This window comes from Rhinolophus sinicus, chromosome 15 (assembly GCF_057876585.1).
Source record: "Rhinolophus sinicus isolate RSI-liver-muscle chromosome 15, RSI-T2T, whole genome shotgun sequence".
Classification (NCBI taxonomy): domain Eukaryota; kingdom Metazoa; phylum Chordata; class Mammalia; order Chiroptera; family Rhinolophidae; genus Rhinolophus; species Rhinolophus sinicus.
In genome coordinates, this window is record NC_142515.1 from 103,812,384 (window position 1) to 103,834,857 (window position 22,474).

Below are 22,474 nucleotides of genomic sequence, written 5' to 3' on the forward strand. Positions count from 1 at the left end.
GGTACCAGGTAGGACAGTCACTTGTCACACATTTTCTCTTCCCACCGGGAAGAGAAACATTCCAGGGTAACTCTTCTCTGGAGGCATGAGCCCAGACACTCCCAGGGTGAAGTCCCTGCCTCACTGTCTGTGGAGGAAGAACAGTAACACTCCATTTTCCTGGCCCCACTGGGAACGAGATGTTCCATCCGTGTCCCCTGGTGAGAGGATGGGTTGAAATGAGCATCAGAGGGTGACATGGCTCAGGGCTGGGTCCTCTGAAGCATTTTCTTCCAGGTAAACAAAGTTGGCTTCATTAAGATAAAATAGAAACTTTTAATATTGTAATAACCTTTAGTGAAAAAGGTTTCTAAAGTGAGGGATGTACTCCCCTGACCACTATGTTTTCAAGTATTTGTTCTGTATTAACTGCTCATCAGTTATAGGTATTTTACTACCTAATTTTTTAACTCCTCACAACAATCCTATATTGTAGGTGCAGTTTTTATCCTATTTGCCACATTGGAGGACTAGGCTTAAGGACGTACTGTTACTCACCAGCGACACACAGCTGGTTCATGCAAAGCTGGGGCTCCCGCCCAGCCTGGGTGCCTCCAGGCCCCGGATTGGAACCAGTCAGCCACCCTCCGACTTCCTCCCATTTGCATCCTCCAAGCAATTTCAACTTTGTGAGGCCTTCATGAACACCCACGACTGTGCAAAGCACACTCATGCTGGGCCTCTGTGGGACACACACATACACACACACACACGAGATACCCACTATGGGTTCTCCTGGAAAGCTTTTCTACACAGAATCACCTGACAGCCTTTCCCTTGAGAGTCAAAGCCAGCCTGAAGCCCCATTTTCCCAGCAATCACTTCCGGATTCCCAGTCAGAAGTCCTCCTTGCCCCCAAGGCTCACAAAGCCCCCCACAGGCTCTCTTCTCCCTGCACTGCCTTGGTTGGCCTTGGGTCTGAGGCACCCCGGTACCCCCAGTGACCTTCTACTGGCCTGGAAGCTCTGTGCAGGCAGGGACCAGGCACCCCAACTTTCAGCAGGTGCACCCCAGGTTTGGCCTGCCTTCTCACACAGCACAGTGGGACTTTTTCTTGTAGGCTGGGGTCGATGTCATTTTTCTCCTGGGATGTTGCACAATGAGGCACCTGGCTTCTGGAATCTTCATTTATTTTCCACTGTCTGCTGGCTGTTGTTGCTTTCCTCTCAGGCTGCCGAGCTTCTAGAAGCTTCCCTGGTGCTTTCAGAAGGCCTTTCTCAAACCAGTCCTGAGACATTTTGATCTGTGGCTTCTAACTTGTAGGGGCTGGTAAATAAGAATGTCACACTTTATATGTATGTGTGCCTCAAACCAGAGCCACACAGGGGTACAGTGTCCTGGCTTTAGTGCAGGGACTTGGTGACTTATCTTTAGCTTGTTTAGAAGCCGTTTTCTGGTTTTCAGATACTTGAAAGGACTCTGCTACTTGGGAGGCACGTACTTTGGCCACAGGTTCAGGGGCCAAGGACGGGGTGGGCATGCTGTTCTCTTCGCTTCTCAGAAACAACTCCTCCAAACAGCAGGAGGAACCAGGCTCGTCCCCAATGTCAGGGCAATTCTGACATCGCTTAACCCAAGCCTGGAAAATCCCCTACCGATTCCACATTGCAAAACAAAGTTGATGATAAAGACCACCCCAAAGTATTACTCTATTTCCCTTGTGATTTCTGAAGTTTATCGATATTTTCTTGTTACGTAAAATGGAGTAGTGATACCCATATTTCTGCACTGTGATACACTTGTCCAGGGAGGCCTGGAAATGTATAAAATTGGATTACATGTCTTAGAGTTAGTGTTTTATCCATAGATCAGTTTTGTGAGCCATCTCTTCCTCAGATATAAATGATATCTAGTTAAGTGTTATATGGAATAAAGTGGACATTTTAAAACTTTAAAAAATATATATATAGTGTGGCCCTCTACAACTCAGCCTCTTGTGAAAGGGGCACTTCCAGCCACGGTGTGACCAGGCCTCTGTGAGGACAGTGTTTCCATCGCTGATGCACAAGCTAGGAGATATCTTTGGAAAGCATGATATGGGTGCCTGGGCTTCCAGCTGCCTCCAGGGGCATCCTGGGCTAAGGGATGGTGCGAGGCAGTGGGGTTCTAAATGCTTGCCCTTTGGAATGTTGAAGCACAAAATACAGCTTCTGGACTCTCCTCTTAGGGAAAACTGTGGGTGGGAGGAAGTTGTGAAATGGAGGAAAGATGTCAGCCCAGGAAACAGCTCGTGGCTGTAGAGGACGAACCCCGGTTGGCGCTGCTCTCAGTGTGAGAGGCCTGGCAGGGCTCTCTCTGTCCTGTCCAGGCAGAAGCTGGAATGGGGGGCCAGGACCCTTCAGGGTAGGCTGACCTCACCAGAGCTTGTTTCCCCCAGTTTAAGGGCAACTCCTTCTCAGCCAAATGCCCAGGGGTGGTGGGGTGTGAACCCACAGCACGGCCCTGGGTAACAGGAATCGTGCAGGGAGTGAACTGCAACCCTCAGCCATGTCAAAGCCCAAAATGCACTCAGATGGAAGAACTACCGGAAGCTGAGCAAAGAGCCTCTCAAGTTCAGGGCCTGCCCTCCCTCCCTCCCTCTTTCTTTCTTTTATATTATGGTAAAACAAACACTATAACATTTACCATTTTAACCATTTTTCAGTGTACAGTTCAGTGGCACTAAGTACATTCACACTGTTGTGCAACCATCACGACCATCCATCTCCAGAACCTTTACATCTTCCCAAACAGAAACTGTACCCTTTATATAACAGCTCCCCGTTTCCCTTTTTCCACAACTCTTCCACTTTCTGTCTCCATGAATTTCACTATTCTGGCTACTTCATATAAGTAGGCTCACAGAATATTTGTCCTTTTGTGACTAGCTTATTTCACTCAGCACACTGTTTTTAAGGTTCGTCCATGTTGCAGCACGTGTCAGAACTTCCTTCCTTTTTAAGGCTGAATAATATTCTATTGTATGTACATACTACCCTTTGTTTATCCATTCACCTGTTGATGGACACAAGTTGTTTTTACCTTTTGGTTATCGTGAATAATGCTGCTGTGAACACGGGTGTACAAATATCCAGAAAGCAGGACTGTTTGAGACCCCACTTTCAGTTCTTTGGGGACATACATCTAGGAATGCAATTGCTGGATCATACGGTAATTCTACATTTAATTTTTTTGAGGATCTGCCAAATTGTTTTTCACAGTGGCTGCATCATTCTACATTTCTACCAGCAATGCACAAGGGTTCCACTTTCTCCACAGCTTCACTAATACCTGCTTTTTTTTTTTTTTTTATAATATCCATCAGAATGGGTATGAAGCAGTATTTCACTGTGGTTTTGATTTGGAGTTCCCTAATGACTAATAATATTGAGCATCCTTTTATGTGCTTATTGGCCATCTGCGTATCTTCTTTGGAGAAATGTCTAGTCAAGTTCTTGGGCCATTTTTTAATTGACTTGTTTTGTTGTTGAGTTGTAGGACTTCTTTATGTATTCTTAGTATCAATCCCTTATCAGATATATGAATTATAATTTGCAAATATTCTCTCCCATACTGTGGGTTGTAGTTTCATTCTTTTAATAATGTCATTTGATGCACAAAAATGTTTAATTTTGATGAAGTCCAGTTTATTTTTCTTTTGTTGCCTGTGCTTTTGGTGTTATATCCAAAAAATCATTGCCAAATCCAATGCTGATTTGCATTACGTCCACTGCTAACCCAATGAAGATTGTCCTCTACATTTTCTTCTAAGAGTTTTATGGTTTTAGCGCTTAAGTTTAGGTCTTTGATTCATTTTGAGTTAATTTTTATATATGGTATAAGGTAAGGGTCCAACTTCATTTTTTTTTTTTTTTTGTACTTATATTCAATCATAAAATTGGATATCCAGTTTTCCCAGAACAATTTGTCGAAAAAACTGTTTTTCTCCCCATTGAATGTCCTGACACTCTTATCAAAAATCAATTGACCATATATACTATATGTGAGGGTTCAGCCTTCCTTTTTAATACTGTTGCTTACCCTTCTTTTTCTGCCACCACTTCAGCAACATGAAGTGCTTCCCCAAAGGGCTGACAGCTGCCTATCCCCACATCCACTAACCAGATCATTACTACCCCCAGGTGGCAGCCCCAAAACACAGGTGCACCATTCAAAGTCTGCACACATCGACATAATGCTGTTCTCCCACATCTGTTCCCACTCCTGTCCAGCCATACAAGGGGAAACCATAATGTTATTCTAGGCTTTAGCCCTGCTCATTCATTCATCACTTGTAACCCCTACCCCCCCCCCCCCCATATACAGATTGAATAGGTCAAGGTCATGAAATTCTCTTCATCTGATTTTTTCCCCTTAAATCTATCTTCTCTCTTCCATGCTTTCTACCACTGCCTTCATCCAGTCTCTCTCACGTCATTTCCCACCCTTATCCCACTTCCCTGACCCTAGGTCCACCCAGTTCCAGCCCAGCTTCCCCCGTTTCTCCAGAGTGATTGTGCACTATGCCAATCTGACTCTACCTCTGCTGCGAGTCCCGAAGTGCTCCACTGTCATTCTCACTCTGTTGCACATGACTTTCTTCTTGTCAGGAAAGCCCTTAGTCCTGGGGTCCACATTATTGTTGTGAAGCAGCTCACAGTATCATCTCCTTTGTGACAATTCTGGATTCTCCCCCAAGGCCGCATGAAGCCTTCCTATGTGTTGTGTTGTGCATTCTTTGCAGTTTATTAACAAAAACAACAGCAACAGTAATAACGGACGCTACCGCCCCCATCACCGTCTTCACAACCATTGCTTGCAGGCCTCTCATGTAGAGAGTAACCCCTGTAGAAGACGTATCACAGTGAAACCATACTCCTTTGTTCTCTTGTCCATTTCTTCCCCTAGACCAGGGGTGTCCAAACTGTTTTCAACGTTTTTTACCAAGGGCCATATGCGGTAAAACACACAAACAGCTGGGCCACTCACTGGAGGTGAAATATGTATTGCCTCACCTGGTTTATTTAAGTAAACTAAATATATTTTTGGACTTTGCTGCGGGCCAATTAACAATGGATTGTGAGCCGCAGTTGGCCCGCGGGCCGCAGTTTGGACACCCCTGCCCTAGACAGGGAGAGATTTGAGGACACGGACTGCCCTCTGTTCATCTTTGCAGCCCCAGCACAGTATCTGGCACCCAGCAGGTGCTAACACACAATTGCTAAATAAAGGAATGACTTCAAGCTCCTACTTTAAAGTTTTGCAGCCCTTGGAAAATTCTGCGGTTTGGACAGCTGCTCATGTCCTCTGTGCAAATAGGCAGTTTATCAATCCAAAGGTTGGCAGCAGAGATGCTGAGCCAAACTCAGTCCCCAGGCTTTTTCCCAGAGCCGTCTCTCCACACAAATGGAAGTCACATGGGATGCTCTAGATAGGAGCTCTGCCAGGGAAACAGAAAAGGTTCCATGCAGCCCTACCACTTCTAACACTATTTTAAAAGCAAATTCAGAACCAATGGTGATATTGTTTTGCCCTTAAGAAGATCACTCTTTTGACATAATAAGGTTAAAAAAGAAAGGAAAGCCTCATACTGCTTTTCCTTTCAGCTGAATTGAAAAAAATCCCCAGTCTCCCAGTTCCAGCTGGCAGACCCCTGGACTCTCAGCTTCCGAGAAGAAGGGGAGCGGAAAGATCAGCCCTCAGCAGCTGAGAACTTATTTTTGGCTGAACAGCTGGTGGAGGAATTGCTGGCATCAGGCAGCGTCTCCCCCACGCATCATGCAGGGGCAACAACACGATCTGGGCAGAACACCCCTGTCCGGACCTGGGCACCCGCTCTGACATTGACAGTCAAAGTCTAACCGTCTCGGAGCCAAGGCAATCTCAGGGGTCAAGGACCTTCTGAGGGACCCTTCCAGGAGAAAGGGATGCTTCACCCCGCCAAGCAGAAGACTCCAGAGGAACTTCATCGCTCCCTTCAAAGGAAAAAGGGAGAAGACCTGTCCTGCTCTCCACCTGAGACTAGGACCAGCGAAAGGAATTACCTAGAAGCAGAATTGAACCATTTCATCCCAATGTAAATCTCCTCTGATTAGAGGTCTCTGCTGGTGGATGGGTTGCTCCAGAGCTGTTCAAACAGAGGCTGACTGACTGGACATCGCCAGGAATGTCATAAGAGGGATCTCTGGATGGAGTGAAAAGAACTTAGCTTCTTAAAGTTGGGAAGGCCAGTGGAGACCAGCTGGGAGTCGATGGAAGCTACCACTGAGGAAAGGCAACGGGATAGTGAGTGCCAAAATTTTAATAGACTCTAAGGTGGAATTTTACAGTAAATTATAAATTTGTTGATTTGCTCTGATTAAACCCACAGAGTAAGTGCCAGTCTTCTTTACTTTGTACTGAAGCCATGCTACCTTTTATAGTGTTGATGTTATAACTCAAGTTCAAGGCTTTCCACATGAACACAAGGGAGAATAATAGAGGGCCTCTCCCCACATCTGTTCTTTACCAAGCTGTTATCATGGGCTCAGCTCTTTACTTCTGCTTTTTTCTTATTTAGGAATTTAGAACAACAAGAATAAAAAGTCCTGAAGACTATGAGAAAACAGAATGTTCTTCAAAGAAAGCGTTTGCGTTTATATTCAATCCAGATATCCAGTTCTCCAAAAACACCTTCGTATTCAATGTGGCATATTTTTAAATGGAAATCTAAAGCAAGAGAACATGACGTTGGTAGAAGAAAACGTAATTTTCACTTGGCAGAGAGCCTTTCAATTCAAAGATGACAATTGGTTATGTGCCCGGCCCGAACTTAGATGAAGACATGCAAAAGATGTGGCCCCTGCCCTCCAGGGACCTCTGATCAGCACACTGACGCCAGCACAGCAGTGCCCCCAGAGAAGTACATACGCTCCAGGGTGCTCACACCTGTGCTCGGCTCACACTGGGCTGTTCTCACCTCTTCCTATACCAGCCCCATGGGCTCTCTGCAGGTCAACAGGTTTGTCCTCTGGCTGCTTTTACTTCAAATGAATGCAATCCAAGCAACATTTGTTAAATTCCCACAAAGTACCAGGGTCAATGTCAGAGCTTTGGAGAAGTACCTTCTAAATGTGTGTCCATTTGTTTGTTTATGCCTCTGCTTTATTTCCCAAGCATTAGAGGTGGCTTACAAAAATAAAACAAGACCAGGGAAAATACATATTCTAGGGGACCAGGGTAGAATGAGCACACGCAGGTCACAGAGTCCTACACAATTGCTGAAATAGAACTGCAAATTTGACTCATGGATGAACAGGACATAGTCTAAGCTGCCGGGGGATGGAGAGCAACCCTTATACCAATTTCTGGAGTACAAAAGCATAGAAGCTGGCACACAGTGGATGTTCCAAACGTTCACTATTTGGACGCTGCCTGGGGTATCAGCACACAACAGTTCATGCCTCGAAGACAGACATACAATTGAATAACTTTGGCTGGTAGGGTCAGGGAAGGCTTTACCGGAGAGGTCCTAGCTAAATTAGGTTACTTTGGTGGGGAGATTGCCACATGTTGCCAAGCCAGTAATCACTCCTGCCACTGACAGTAGAGAGAAAAATAAAGAAAAACGTCACACAATTCCTCAAGCAATGGTGGTCCCCGCTAAACAGGGCAGGCTGACTGCACAGGGGCTAAAACCTCAGTTTCGGGGCCATATCCCAGATCCTCAATTTCCTTTGGCTTGGGCAATTTCATTCACTTAACCTTGAGGTTCTAAGTGGAGGTATTGGTCTTGAAACATTTCTAATAGCATATTCTTTGAGTAAAGATATTTGAAGGTCATTCAACAGTCAAAAAATTGTCATCCTTCTAGAAAGTTCTAATCCCAAAATTACCTTCACCCCATACCTGAAGAAGTCCTTATACTCTAGGGAATCTGAAATGACCTATAACCATGCCCCAAAGTATTAACAACCAGGACACGTTCAGGGAAGCACAACGTGAGTTCTCAATGCATAATCTTCAAACATTAATCCCATTTAATGTCCCACTAAAACACTTATCTGGTTTTCCTCCAAACAGTATTTTGTTTTAATGATACAGCCTCTTATCGCACTGAAATCTCCAAATATAGGAACATGAGAAGTTATTGAAGTGCTACACCTTCTTCCACTGAAATGCTGCATCTTCTTTCATAGCCCTTGCTACTCAATGTGTAAAGAAAAGGGGGGTAGGGAAGGGAGAGGACTTCAAAGGTGAAGAAAATGATGTGTCTGAAGATCAGCAGCACTGGCTAAGTGTGTGAATGTTGCTTCCTGGAGGCCTGGCACTTGTACCAAGCACAGAGACCACCAATAACAACACCTGCTTGTCCCTGTAATTCAACTGGCCATTGGTACCAGTTAGCAAAAGAATGAACAGAAAAAACAATGTCCTGATGGAAAAGAAGGAGGGCGGTGTTCAGGCCTCGAAGGAGGGAGATGCTAGCCTGAGAGATAAAAGGTTGTAGCTACGGACACACACACACACACACACACACACACACACACACACACACACACACACACACAGGGCCCGCTTGGGCTTGACCCCGCTCAGAGGGCCTTGTGAAAATTGACGGAAACAGGAATCTCTGTGAAATGTCAATTCTGATTTCAGCTTTTGTAGAGAAAGGGGCTGTGTACTTAGGAGTACCACTTTATATTTTTACTAAAGATATTTGCTTCTGAGACTTACAGAAGATAGGTCATCTATGACGGCAAGGACTCTAGCACTCTTCAGGGATGCAGGGCAAAGGAAGATGAAAAACACTCTCAGAAGTAGGCAAATGCATTTTCCCGGGATCAGAGAGGGTTTCAAACTGTCCTGTGCTGATAGGTTAATTTCTGTAGCCAGGGTGGACCTAGGGTCAGCAGACATTCAGACATTCTCAACAGGTCACTATAAATGGAGGGGCAGTGACAAGAAGCCTTGTCACCGTGAGCTGGGATGACTCGCTAAGGCTCTTCCAAGACCCCTGCAATAGCCTCCAAAATGGCCTTAGAGTCTGGCATCTACCTCCTCTGCTCCATTCAGCTCGCCACTGTTAAAATGATATTTCTAAAACACATCCAGGGATATACAATCCCTGCTCAAAAACATGGCTACATGCTTCCTCCACATTTTGGCCTCAGCCAAACTCTGCAGTCTCAATTGCTCCACTCTCTACTCCTTTCTACACACATCCTGTGGTTCTGCCTCGATGAACACATTGTCTTCCAGAATCACACCTTTTTACATTAGTCCTTCTGGCTGGAATGTATTCCCTCTCCCCTACCCACCACAGTCCTTTGTAAACACGTGTGCACACACGCACACACACACAAACATACACACACACACACACACACACACACACACTTTTGCTTAAAAATCCTATTCATCTTTCACGGCATACTCCTCAATAGGAATGTCCTCTGGAAAGCATTCCTGGTTTCTCCAGGTCAGAATTCAATGCTTCCTTATGTGTGTTCCTGGCATATCCTGAACGGATCCTTGTTGCCACATTTATCAGTGTTCTAGGGGGCCATTGGTGTCTGCCACTTGATTGTGGGTCAACTTGGAGGCAGAGACTGAGCTGAAATCATTATTATTGGTTCCACCACCTTTCTACACATCCCAGGGTCTAAGACAGTGTCTTAAATATGGTAGATAACTTGGTTTGTGTATTGATTGAATGGCATATAGAAATGCAGATATTACTGACTTATAACCAGTAAGAAGTATGGACAATATTGAAAAAAATCTGGATCCAATTCAGACAAATAACCCAGTATGATATTAGGTAGACACTGGACAAGCCCATTCACATTTGTACCTCTCGGTACAAATTATTTAGAAAGTTACTGATGCCATTCACTGGAGCAGACTGGAAAGAAAGTGCTCCTAGTTCATTATCAGTGGGAGGTATGGAAAATGACCTGGTTGTGGAATTGGCTCTCTCCTAGCAGCTGTGTGACTTTGGGTAAGTTTCATTTCCTCATCTATAAAGTGGATATGAGAATTCTGCCAATCTAACATGGCGGCTCCGAGAATCGATGAGATAATACACAAGAAAGAAATTTAAGAACTAAAAATGCGTTATTCTATTCAAATGAGAAAACTTACACAATTATTTTTGTAAATCTTACTGTGATGAGCACATTTTTATAGTTACTATAATGTTAATCCCCCCCTTTTTGTGGAGACTGTATAAAGAAGGGATGGGATGGGAAGGACGGGGAACTCTATTTATGGTTTAACACCCGTGTGTCTGTAAAGGGTCTGACACTTTGGGACAGCTTCTTTGAAAACAAAAAGGATTATCTTTGAGGATCACAGAGTTGTGACTGCTAACATATAGATACATAGTGCTATCTTTTTTTGCTCTACAATAAAAACATTCGACAGCCTATTCTGGTTTTGGAAAGGTCACCGAGACAATCTCATCATAACCAGGAAGATGAAGAGACTGGTAAAATATTTCAATGTGATCAGCACCATACAAGACACAGATGCCACCTAGCTAATAATTCCCATCAACTTCCTAGAAACCCAGTGCCAACACTGGACATGCTGTCTTAGGGTCTCTCCCATCTGCCGTTCACTTTGCCACTGATCAAAGAAACCTTACACAAGGCCAGTGGGCTGGCCACGCGGCCACGCATACATTACGCTGTCTGCAGACAGGTGGCATCTTCATGCCAGCCCTACATATGTAAACACAGGAACCCTGTCTAGGGGAAGGCGCCATGCTGTATATGAGATATCTTGTACACTGTCTGTGGCTCAGCAGACAATTATAGTATCTATAGCATCGTGGATGATTAAACTAAATTCATATATTTAATTAAGCCCTATTCAAATATTTCTCACCACTCGCTGATAATTCTGTGGGCATTTTACTAATAATAAATCCAGTGATAGAGGTCACGCAAAGGGCACACATGATGCTCAGGCGCCAGTCCCAAAACTGTCTCAATTCCATATCTGCACACGTTCACCTGTTAGCCACGTCACTGCACACGCACCACCCACGTGCTGACTATAGAACTAGAGATTCCTGCTGCCTGAGCATAGGTCATAAACTGAACAGGACGGCGGCATGCCTGGCGGTCCTGAATATGTACAGTTCTCATGCTGTACCCAAAGGCACAGAGTGTTTCCATATACATTCTGTGCATATATAACTATAACTTCTGTGTCTGTACGATGGCCAAGTAGCGGTACATCTGTAATACCTAGGTGCTGTTCACACAGCGTGTTCATACAACACCCAGGAGTGCATAGTGGCACATGGTGACTGAGGCCAGGCGAGGGATTATTGTGCCAGTTCTCTTCAAGATGGCATCCTTTTGCCTAGAACACAAGTCCTACTTTCACTAAAAGCCAAGAAAAGCCTCTCAGCTATACAGCAGGATTTGCTGTAATAACTTTGTATTCAAGTCTGAAAACTCCATTATGGCAAGTTCAATGGAAAAATAACACAGAAAAATGTGTCCAACGCACGGCAAAGAAACAAACATCAAGCTGGTGTTGTATCCACTGTGCAAGCAGAAGAGGTCTTGAGTCTTCTTCACATGATGGGGATAGGGGTGGGTTGGGGAGGGGGAGGCTCAGCTTTCCATCCTCCCACCCATTCTTCTGGGACTCAGGCGTAGCCCTGGGCTGCTGAGGTCAGTTCTGTTCTGCCTGTGTAACTCAGGGCTCAGGAATTGCGGAACATTTGTCTAGTGTGGGGATGCTCCTTTGAGGTCAGCTAGTTCAACCCTCCTAACATCATAGATGAAAAAACTGAGGGCCCAGGGATAAAGTGATGGCTGAGGGCTACACTGCTGATTAGAGGATGAAGTGTATTCACAGTGACATACTTAGCTGCCAGATTAATTTTTAATTACAGAATATACTTGGCTACTGAGCACATTTACTGATAACAAAAAGAGCATCATGACGAGATCCAGAGAGAGGGAAGAAGCAGGAGATGAGGGTGGAACGCGGAGCTCGGAACCAAGAGCGGGCTGGAGGTGGGGACCAGCAGGGAGTGACACTGGGCTGGGCTCACTGCCCGGCTTTGACAGTGACCAGCTGTGTGATCTCAGGGAAGCCATCTTCCCTCTCGGGCCGACCTCTTCCTGAGCTGTAAATGCAGGGAGTCAGCCTCCACAACCCCTTCTGACATTCACAATTCAGATGGCTGCAGGAGAGATAAGCACCACTGGATGTGTAAGGAAGCCCCAGCACACTGGCTGCTGACGTGTAAGGGAAGGAGGCAGATGTCCATCCTTTCAGCCCTGGCCAGCCTAGATGGTGTGCCCTCACCCCCCTGTTTCTCATCATAAAGGTCTCAGGGCAATTGTCATCATCACACAGAAAAGAACATACTCACTTTCCTTCTCAGAGGTGAGCCTTCTGCTACCAGGCTAACGGGGGATGTTGTGATTCACCAAACCTTCTTACCTTGCTTTCTGAGCACTCCATGTTCATGCAGTGAGGTTTTGTTTTTTGTTTTTGTTTTTTTTTAATCTGAAAGGCTGAAAACTAAGCCTAAAATACCAACTTTTAGAAATGTAGACAAATGCTTCAGACATTTCTAAAGATCAGGAAATAGTCCCTGCAGGACCAGCACTGTGGCAAAACTAGGCCAGCGACCCAAGACCCTAGTAAGTGAAACGAAGTATTTTTTAAAAGATGTCATCATCTGCCCACTCACTACTCCATCACTTCCTGTTACATGGCACAAATGAAGTAATGAACAAATGAAGTCACAAGTTACTCTTTTGGGACTTAAGGGCAGGGTCGGCTAGGATGGTGGGTGACAGATGTGTTAGGTGTTATTGTGCAGAAGTAGAGCTGGCTTCTAAACCTGGCTAACCAAGGTTCAGATAGCCAGATGTGTGATCCACACCCCCACCTCTTCAGTCCTTGGCATTCTCATCTGTGTCATGTCACTGTTGGTTTCACGTGACCTCTGTGAAACCTTCTGGGGCTCATTCATTAAATTTACTATTAGTAAAATGCCCACAGAATTATCAATGAGTGGTGAGAAATATTTTAATAGAGTTTAATTAAAGATATCTATTTAGTTTAATCATTCAGAATGCTATAGATATCTACAATTATCTACTGGGCGCGAGGCAGTGATGAATAAACCTCTTTTCTAACCGGGTTAAGTAAGGGGTTGTGTTACAGATAATTTAAAGTTTTAAGGGGGAAATAAAAGTCAATGCAAAATGAGGTTAATGTTTTTTTAAAAGTGTTCTTCCTGTAGAGTCAGTATATTGATAAGTAGTTCAAGAAATACTTCCCTCTGTTTTTGTTCTGTGAAATCCCAGAACGTGAGTGACATTTGAGAATGGGTAGAATTCACCTTGTAAAAACTCAGAGCACAATACCTCGTGTTATTTTCAAAATGCAATTTTATAGCCTTCATTTATTTCTTCACCTTTGAAATGGAGTTAATGCCTGTCTACAGCTCTCAGGAGGCTCAAGAAAGGTGATTCATACAAAACTCATAATTCGCTGAACAAATGTGTCATTTTATTGTTGTAATTATTACTTGGACTTGATAACTATCTAAAAAGTTTCCCAAATCAACATGTGACAGCAGTCAGATATACAATGGTGTGATTTAAGTAGAAGTTTTTGTTTTACTTTCTATTATGCCGTCTGGGCTCACACGGATGCCCCTGGCTTCCTGGGGTGGGTGGGGGAAGGGAGCAGAAGCTGGGCTGTGAGATCCAAAGGGCAAGGAGCCCTAATGGATGGGCCTGATCAGAGCTGACAGCTACCCAGACGCGTACGGCTGGTCATCCATCCTTGATGGATCATAACCAGATAATTACCAGGCCCCCAATTTTGCACAAGGAAACAAAAGGCCATTAACACGTGACCACCAAGGACCCCCTCCACTCAACTAGGACATGCCCACTGCACATGGATGCCTTTGTGCTCTCACAACAGGACCCTGTGCTGGGCATGACGCAGAACACATGGGCACAGATCAGCCCTCAAGTCAGAGAGACCCTGAGAAATTCTGCAAGTGGCCCAGCCGGGAACCTCAGGAACACAGAAGAGGGCAAGACTCGATCTAACCAGGGGACACAACAGAGGTGGCAACCGACGTGGGTCTGCAGCACGAAGGACAATGTGGGCAAAGTGACAGGGAGCAGAGCTTGCCACCCCAAAATAGGCCCTTTTGGGGATATTGATGATTTTAAGGTGGTTATTTTAAGAAAGAAAAAACTCAGGAAAAACCACTGACCTTCCCCTTAACTGCCTAAGAGAATGTAGGTGGAAGACCTGCTCCAGGAAGGGAGCTATCACCACAGATAACTATAGTTTAACAGGAACTAGCGTGAGACAGGGAGGAATCTACAAGGCCCTTTTGTTCAAAGTCCTCTCACGTCCCATTGTTAACAATGGCCCAGAAATCATTTGTGTGGGAACCATGTGCTTTTCCATCCCCATGGGAATTGCCTTCCTGCCCTTTGAGTCCAAACTACTACCCCTGAACCCTTTTCCTTAGCTCAGGATGGCATTTAAGTCCCAACTACCCGATTTGTCCTTGGGTCCCATATTCTTATGAAATCCCCATGATGTACGTGTGTAACCAAATTTGGTTATTTTCTCCTGTTACACTGTCTCATGTCAGTTTGATTATTACATCAGCCAGGAGAACGAACAGGGAAAAGAGGGGAACTTTCCCCCTCCCTCACAAAAGCATGGGAGCTGGCACAGGAGCGTCAAATACCTGGACCCGCCTGGTAGGTTAGGTTTGTGCACAGGGGGCTACACTGTGAATGACCTTGAATTTCAGGCAAAAGAGTGTGGTTGTGGGGAATGGGAACCACTGAAGTCTTTTAAAAAAAGGCTTCTGGAAAAAAAAAAATAAAACCATCTTCTGAACAAAGAGGGAAGCACAGGATGTAGCGAAAGGTTAATCTGGCAGCTGAGGCAGCTGACTGGGAGGAGAAAGGCAGGCAGAAGAGGAGGGCAGGCCATACTCCAACACAACCCAGGTGCAGCAGGAAGAGAAAAGACACGCTCAGGAGGAAACCTGTCTAGGGTCCTTATAACCACTTCCCACCCCATTTTTTTTTTTTTTTTGAAGAATAACCTGATTACTGAAGTAGTAACAAGAAAGTTCCAATTTGATGAGAAAACACAACAATAAATTAATTTCATGGGTTTTTAGAGCACAATAGCTACTTTTTAAAAATACTGCAGGGAGAACCAAATACTTTTTTTTTTTTTTTAATGTCTCACACTATGATGGTACTGTCCTCTCTTCTCTCACTGTGCCTCAAAAATAAGCTATTTTTGCTACAGGCATATCACTCCTCAGTTTAGAAGATGATTCCAGTGGTTCTGAAGCCTGGCTATCCATGTAGCATCAGCTAGGAAACTTTTACAAAATACAAATGCCAGGGTCCTTTTCCTCAAAGCAAACACCGATTTGGATTGTCCGGGGTGGGGCCCAGGTGGTAGTGATTTTTTAAGCACTGCAGGCAATTTTAATATACTGACAGTGCTCTGAACTAGCATTCTAGGTCAGTGGCTCTCAACTGGCGACAAGTTCCTCCCAGGGGACATTTGGCAATAACTGGGGACATTTTGGGTTGATTCAACTGGTAGAGGGTGGGGGTGGGGATGGGGACTGAACTATTGGATCTAGTGCGGTACAGGCCAGGGAAGCTGAAAGAAGGGAAAAGCATTCGTTCTACAATGCACATGGCAGCCCCCACCTCCCTAACAATGAATTCCCTGGCCCAACGCCAGCTGCTGCTGTGAAGTCCTGCTCTTGTTAAATACAATATTGAGGGTTGTGTTGTGTGTGTTATTTGGTGCTTGATGAATGGAAAAAAGCCAGGATTCGAACCTTGAGCAGGTTCTTTACGTCTCCCATCTCCAGAAAGCCACCCCTTTTCTCCTGGTTTCCACAATACATGGAACCACCTCCCACCCCATTTTCTTTTTTTGTCCTTCTCTGTCGCTGATTATTTACTCTTTGTCACCTTTGCAAGCTCTTCTGTTCTCCACAATTGTTGATGTTCTGTCCTTCACCTGATTTTAGAGGATCCCTCCCCTGGGTGAGTGATACAATTCACAGTGTACCCCCTTTGGCTGAAGGAACCGTTTAAACAGTCTTTAAATGCTCATGAATCCTACCTGTGTAGCTGCCCCACCAGCACCCTCATCTTCAGACCTTTACTTTGTGAAAAATAACATAAGTGGAGCCATTTTAAATGGAGCCAGAGCAGCCATTCCAGAGGAACTGTCTTGCGGGTCCTGTTTCCTGAATCTTTGAACTGAGCCAAACCACTAACATTCTAAGGTGTCAGCAAGGATGAGAGTTTCTGGTCCAAAGGACCGATAAGAGTGGTCTTTTACCTTGTGAGCACTTCGCTTGACTGACCAATGAAGTACAAATCTAGCTTTGTTTGTCAGCACCAATGAAATTTTCTTCAAAACAACTGACCTCATCTTCCTCTTTTTTTTTTTTTTCCCTATAAAATTCCCTAATTCCCTCTACTATAATCAGACCACTATTTGGGTTGCTACCTAATTCTGTGTATTCCGAATTGCAATTCTTTGATCCCAAATAAATGACTTGCCTCTTGAACTGAGTATTGATTTTCTGAACTGACATTTCCACTGCCTCCTGGAAATCTCCCCCTGGATTGTCCAATGAGGGCCTCAAATGCCACATATCCCACACTGAACACAGTCCCTTTCTCTGAGAGCCAGGCACCCCTCAACCTCCCAAGAAGAGAATAATCTTTTTAAATCGCAGACCTGATCTTCTCACGCCCCTGCCCCGACCCTGCCCCAATCATAAAGGTCAAACCCATCGCATCACATCTCCTACCCTTCGCTCTGCCGCACTCAGACTCCTCTGAAATCTTCTCAAATAGGCCCTGACTTTTGGGCTTTCATATGCATCTCTGTATTGTCCAATTTTAGCAAGAATGATGCTAAGTCGGTTTCACACCCCTCCCTGCCCCCACCCCCTCAATATCTGACCAGTAACTGATTGGGTCCTCTTTCCCCACCATCCCCAGGTGATGTCTGATCACCCTGGCCTGCCTTCAGCAAGATCCTGTTAGGTAGGTTTACCTTTGACGTTTCCTGTTAGTAATTTTCCATCCATAGCCCCCAACCCTGCTCCTTGGCTAAAAATTCCCACTTTTCCTTATTGTATCGGAAGCTGAGCCCAATCTCTCTCCTACTACAAAACCCCACTGCAGTAGCCTCCCTTGAATAGAGCTTTTCTTACACACTAACAAGTATCAAGAATAATTTTACTTTTCTTTAACAGTTGCCCAAGTAGGACTCACATGTGAGTCTTCTACCAAGCCCAGCAGTTCTCAATCCTGGCTGCATCCTGGAAATATCTGGAAGCTTCTTAAAAAAAACTCCGCATGCCTGGGTCCCTCCTCAGACCAGCTAGTTAAACATCAGAATGGGGGTGGGGAAGCGGGCAGGAGGTGACCGAAATGAGAGTTGAGAACCTCCAGCCTGGACATCCTTCCCTTTACGTGGAGAAAGAAAGCACGTCTGTCTTGAGAGGCTCACGTTGACTGTCATTAGGGCATTTATCACATTGTACTGTCATCACTGGGAGGGCAGAGATTCTGGGTTTTCATCCTGTGGATCCCTAGCACTGGCAGGGTGCCTGGCAAAGTGTTTGAACTGATCTGAAGGAGACAGAGCAGGCAGGGTGGAGTAAAAGGAGACTCTCCCATTTCAAGGCAGCCTGCCATTCCTCCCCATCTCTAATCTCTAAGGGCACAGGAGTTATCACATAGTTCTCCAGGGTGACACAGCCCTACCTGTCAGGCATTTCTAATTTAAGGTACAAGCTCTGGGCTCGTAGCTGTCCTAAAACTGGCAGGTAAATGTCATAGTTAGCATTTTAACATGTAGCTTCATGGATCAAGGGTGGTCTAGAGTCATTGATTTGGGGGTGAATCTCAGCAGTGTGAAAGCAGTGACATCCTTCCCCCCGAGCCCTTGGGAAAGGAATAGGTATAAGAAGATGAAGAAGGTCCCTAAAGTTCTTTCCATGTGTAACATCCTACAAGCTCTGACAAACAAAATAGAAATGCTTTATCCTTAGCTATGCACAAATGAAGCAGAAGTCACCAAAATGAGGGTGACAGCGAGCGGGAAGGAAACTCACAAAGGCAACCAGCAGTTTTACAATCCATCCCTGGGCTTTGTCTGAAAAGATTGTTGAAAGAAGAGAGCTATGACTTGGAGTGGCCAGAAGAATAATTCCAATTGTGCTTCTGGAGTAATGTATTTTATATTCCTTTTGATTCCAAAGTGTCTGATATGGTTTCCAAAACATTTTTACAAATGTCAAATTCACTGTCAATCCTAAACCACCTGGATGAAAATAACTGACAGGCAGCTAAATTAAGGAGCTATAATTTTGCTCAAGTGTTTCAGGGACCTTTTAAGCTACAAAAATCAAATTGAAATTGCTTTAATAGAGCCCAGAAGCTGCTTGAGTTAGAATAGACCACAAAACTCTATCTATCTAGCTCCATCCCCACCCCACACACACATTTTTAAATTGAACCAAGTGCGCGTGCACACACACACACATACAGTGGTAACTATCAGAAGACATGAATATATTAATTAGCTTAAATGTGGTAATTGTTTCACAGTATATATGTATATCAAATCATCAAATTGTACACCTTAAATATGTACAATTCTTAACTGTCAAATATACCTCAATTTAAATAATTGAACCTATATGAGATGAACGGGAACATTTTCTCATCACAGGACCCCATTCACCCCATTTGCCATTCTAAGCTCCCTCTTTATCCATGGCTTACCCGGGCAATCATGTTGAAGCTGAACCCCACCCTCTTCTCCTGCAGCCTCCTTGCTTTCCGGATGGCAGCAAAATTGGCTAGCACTGTTCCTTGGGCAGTCCTGAGTCTGCCATGAACCGTCTCTATGGACCTGAGCACATCACCGGGCATGGAATGTTCCGCCTCAAAGGTCAGGTGGCTGAACTAGGTTTTCTCTTATGGATGCTTCCATAGCTCCAGGAAAGCTCCTCAGTCTCGCCCTTTTCCGAGAATTCTATTCTCCCATCCAGCACCCCAGGAGATGACGGAAGTTCTACAAGAAGAAGATACTTTTAGGAAGCTGAATGCCTACAAGAGAGTTGATTTGGGGGTGAGGGGAGAGTGGGATCTAAGCGGGACGGGATGGGGAAATCACCAGGGGGCTGATTGTGTGATTTCAGTCTGCACTAACAGCTAGTTGGTGGCAGAGTTGGACCTCTTTCTAACATGGCATTGTCCTTCCACAACTGGGAAGGTATGGCCAATTGGGGAAAAGGGTCTGGAGACGCCATTCTGGCCACTGAATGACCTTCAGCCCACTCAAGACCTTTGCCACCTGCCAAATATGAAAATAGATCCAAGATCTTTGTCATGTGAAGCTGTATCTAGTGGACCCCAAAGGCCCATTAGCCAGATTTTCATGAGATGCTTTGGCAAAGCCCTCTCCTGGCACCACCTTTACGAGTCTAGATCAGGCGTCCAAATGACAAGCAGGTGTAGAATGATAGCCTCTGGTCATTTTGCAAATGTGGCACTCAAGGTGTGCCTCCCTCCCAGGTCAAGCTGAGCCTCTATACCAGCTGGCTGCTACCGATGGGTCTGGGTACTAAAAACAGTTTAAGGGAGACTCTGGTGACAGGCGTCTCCCCAAAACCAGATTAAGGAGATCACAGCCCTGGACTCTCACCCTAAAGCCATGGGAGAACCACAGTGGTGGGGGAGGGGCAATGCCGATGAGCAGAGCCATTTTCAAATTCAAAGGCTCCTCCACTGCTGGCAGTGCTCGACGACTTGGAGAAGCAACCAGAGAGGGTAAGGAGATGGCCCCATCTGTTGAAATGAAAATAAAGTCCTACAACCAAGTAATGCAGAACAACCCTTGCCTCAGCGCAATGGTCACTGCAAGCCACTTAACCTCAGTGGGCCTCAGTTTCCTCACGTGCAGAGTAAGGAGGACCCCATGTCATGAAGAGCAGTGCGGAGCCACTGGTAGGGTACCCATGCAGATTGCCACTAACAGAAGAGACCGTGGCATGAAAGATGCCCTAAAGGGTTACCCTGAGACATAGCAATCCCGTATGAAGGGATTTACCCCAACAAAATCATTTTGAAAGATACAATGTTATTTATGGCCCAAGAAGGATTAGTGGTGTTGTCAAAACAAAGGGGCTACCACTCGGGGCTGTGCTGGTCAAGCTGTGTGCTGTGGACTCTCACCCAGGCTGGGGAAGAAAGAAGACGAGAGGGTCCACAGCCATGGGCTAGGGAGACGGTGGAGGCAGCATGAGAAAGAAGGGGAGGCCTTCCTGCTGGGGACCAGGATGCTCAGGAAATGACCGACAGCAGGCCTGGCACAGGGCAAGGCCATCAGGGCAGGGGAGGTGCCCATCCCCACCCCACACTAGACCCCCCTCTGCTGATGCCACCTGCGAGAGAAATGAGAAGATACTCAGGTTAGCAAAACTCAGCAGAGCAGGGATCTTTCAGATGCGATACATCCCTGTAGATTTAGTATCTGTTATAGGTTTTTATTATTATTTTTTTTCCACTGAGTAATCTTTGTCAGATAACCTCATGTTGAGGACTTCAGGGAGGTCAGACATTGAGCTGATGGGAGGTCACGTGGAACGCCCCAGAAGCTGACCTCGCCCCGACAGGCAGGTGACTTCTCCCATCATGAAAAGCAGCAAGTTGCCAAATGTCTAGGGGCAGAGCGGTCAAGCACACAGAGCCCGTCAAATGAGGGATGTGTTCTGCAGTCACTGAAAGTGACAAGTATGAAGGTTATGAAGCAAGGGGGAAGAAAAGCACTAAAAATGTAAATGAGAAAAAGCACAACACTATAAGTCTCCGTACAATGTCATCTGTGTAAAAAGTGTGTGCAAATCAACAAAGACTGGAAGAGAGCCCAGAAAGTCAAAATGGGTAGTTTCTCAAAGTATCTTTATTGTTGTAGTATTGCTTTAAAAAAATATATAGCTTTAAATAAGAGAGAGACGCATACAATGGTTCTCCAACTAAGGGGTTAGGCCAGTGCAGGGGTTCTCAAATGTCACCCTCCCTTGAACTACTTGCCGGGCTGGTTAAACACAGATTGCTCGACCTACCTCCTGGGCTTCTGAGTCAGTGGGTCTGGGGCAGGGCCCGAGAATTTGCATTTTTAACAAGTTCCCAGATGATGCTGATGCCGCGGGGCCTACACTTTGAGAACAACTGGGCTAGTTCAGGGTCTCTATGGAAGTGTGAACTCTGAGCGGTTGCAGAGGGTGCTGGGAGCCCATGTGGTAAGGCTGCAGGAAGCCCAGGACAGGATGCCCATCTGCGTTCTGATGGACGCGGCGAGCCCTGTGCCGTTCATGGTCGGTAAGGTAACTGGGGTTGCTGCCCTGGTGGGAACACCCTCATGGCTCCCAGAGACTGAGGGATCATTATAAGCACGTTAGCCACCAGCTCCCCTAGTTTCCAGGAAGCCATGAGGCCAGGAGACATTCCTTTGGGGCAGCTGCCCGCTCGAGGAAACCCCGCCTGAGTGAATGCTCTTCCCGTTCTGCTCCTCCCTGGATCCCCTAGAATGCAGACGATAGGCTAGTAGCGCCAGAGGGACCCGTGGGTGATCTAACCTCACTGCCAGCTCTCAGAGGTGAAGAAACCAAGGCCCAGAGGGAAGAAGCTACACAGCTGACTAGTGGAAGCCTGAAGTTAGAACCCAGGGCTCTGGGCGCCCGGGCCACAGTGCTTTCTCTCTCAATATGCCCTGTGCTCTCAAAAGTAAGCAGAGCTCCTCTGCCCATGTTTAGTCACCAATAAAGACATCTGCTGGCCTCGCCACCTGGAGCCTTTCACCCTGAGCAGGTGTCTCTGATTAGAAGCTTCTGTGCTGGGGCCAGCACTCCCAGTGTGGGGGTCACATGCGTGCTGCCACTGCCGAGCTCAAACTGAGACCCTCCTGGACCATGGGCACCAGCACTGCCAGGAAACTTCTTCCTGGCAGGCCTGGGGTTCTGTGCTAAGCAGCTCCCAGCTGGCTGGCCCTGGGAGATGCAGGGCCCCCTCCACGCCCAGCACTTTGGTATTTATGACCCTCTTTTGAAAAAGGGTTTTCCCAGCAGGAGTTTGCCCTGTGAACTCACCATAATTAAGGCAGCCCAGAGAGACCCAGCAGAGGTTCAAATCTGATTTCAGAGCCTGAAATTAGTCAGCCCAGTGTTCTGAAGGACGCACACTGCCCTGCTGTCCCCAGCTCCAGTACACAGGCTTCCAGCGGTCCCCATGAGCCATTTTGGTACTACATCTGGCTGGGCAGATGCAAAAACAAAAGGTCGGAAGGCCAGAATATATTCCTAGGTAAAAATATCTACACCCCCTAC

The 22,474-nt window shown here is 45.8% G+C and overlaps 1 protein-coding gene across 3 annotated transcripts in view; it reads right to left on the bottom strand.

Annotated features, from left to right (window-relative positions):
- Positions 1 to 22,474, bottom strand: part of MSRA (methionine sulfoxide reductase A) — a 337,239-nt gene that overhangs the window by 19,016 nt on the left and 295,749 nt on the right. The window lies entirely within an intron of this gene.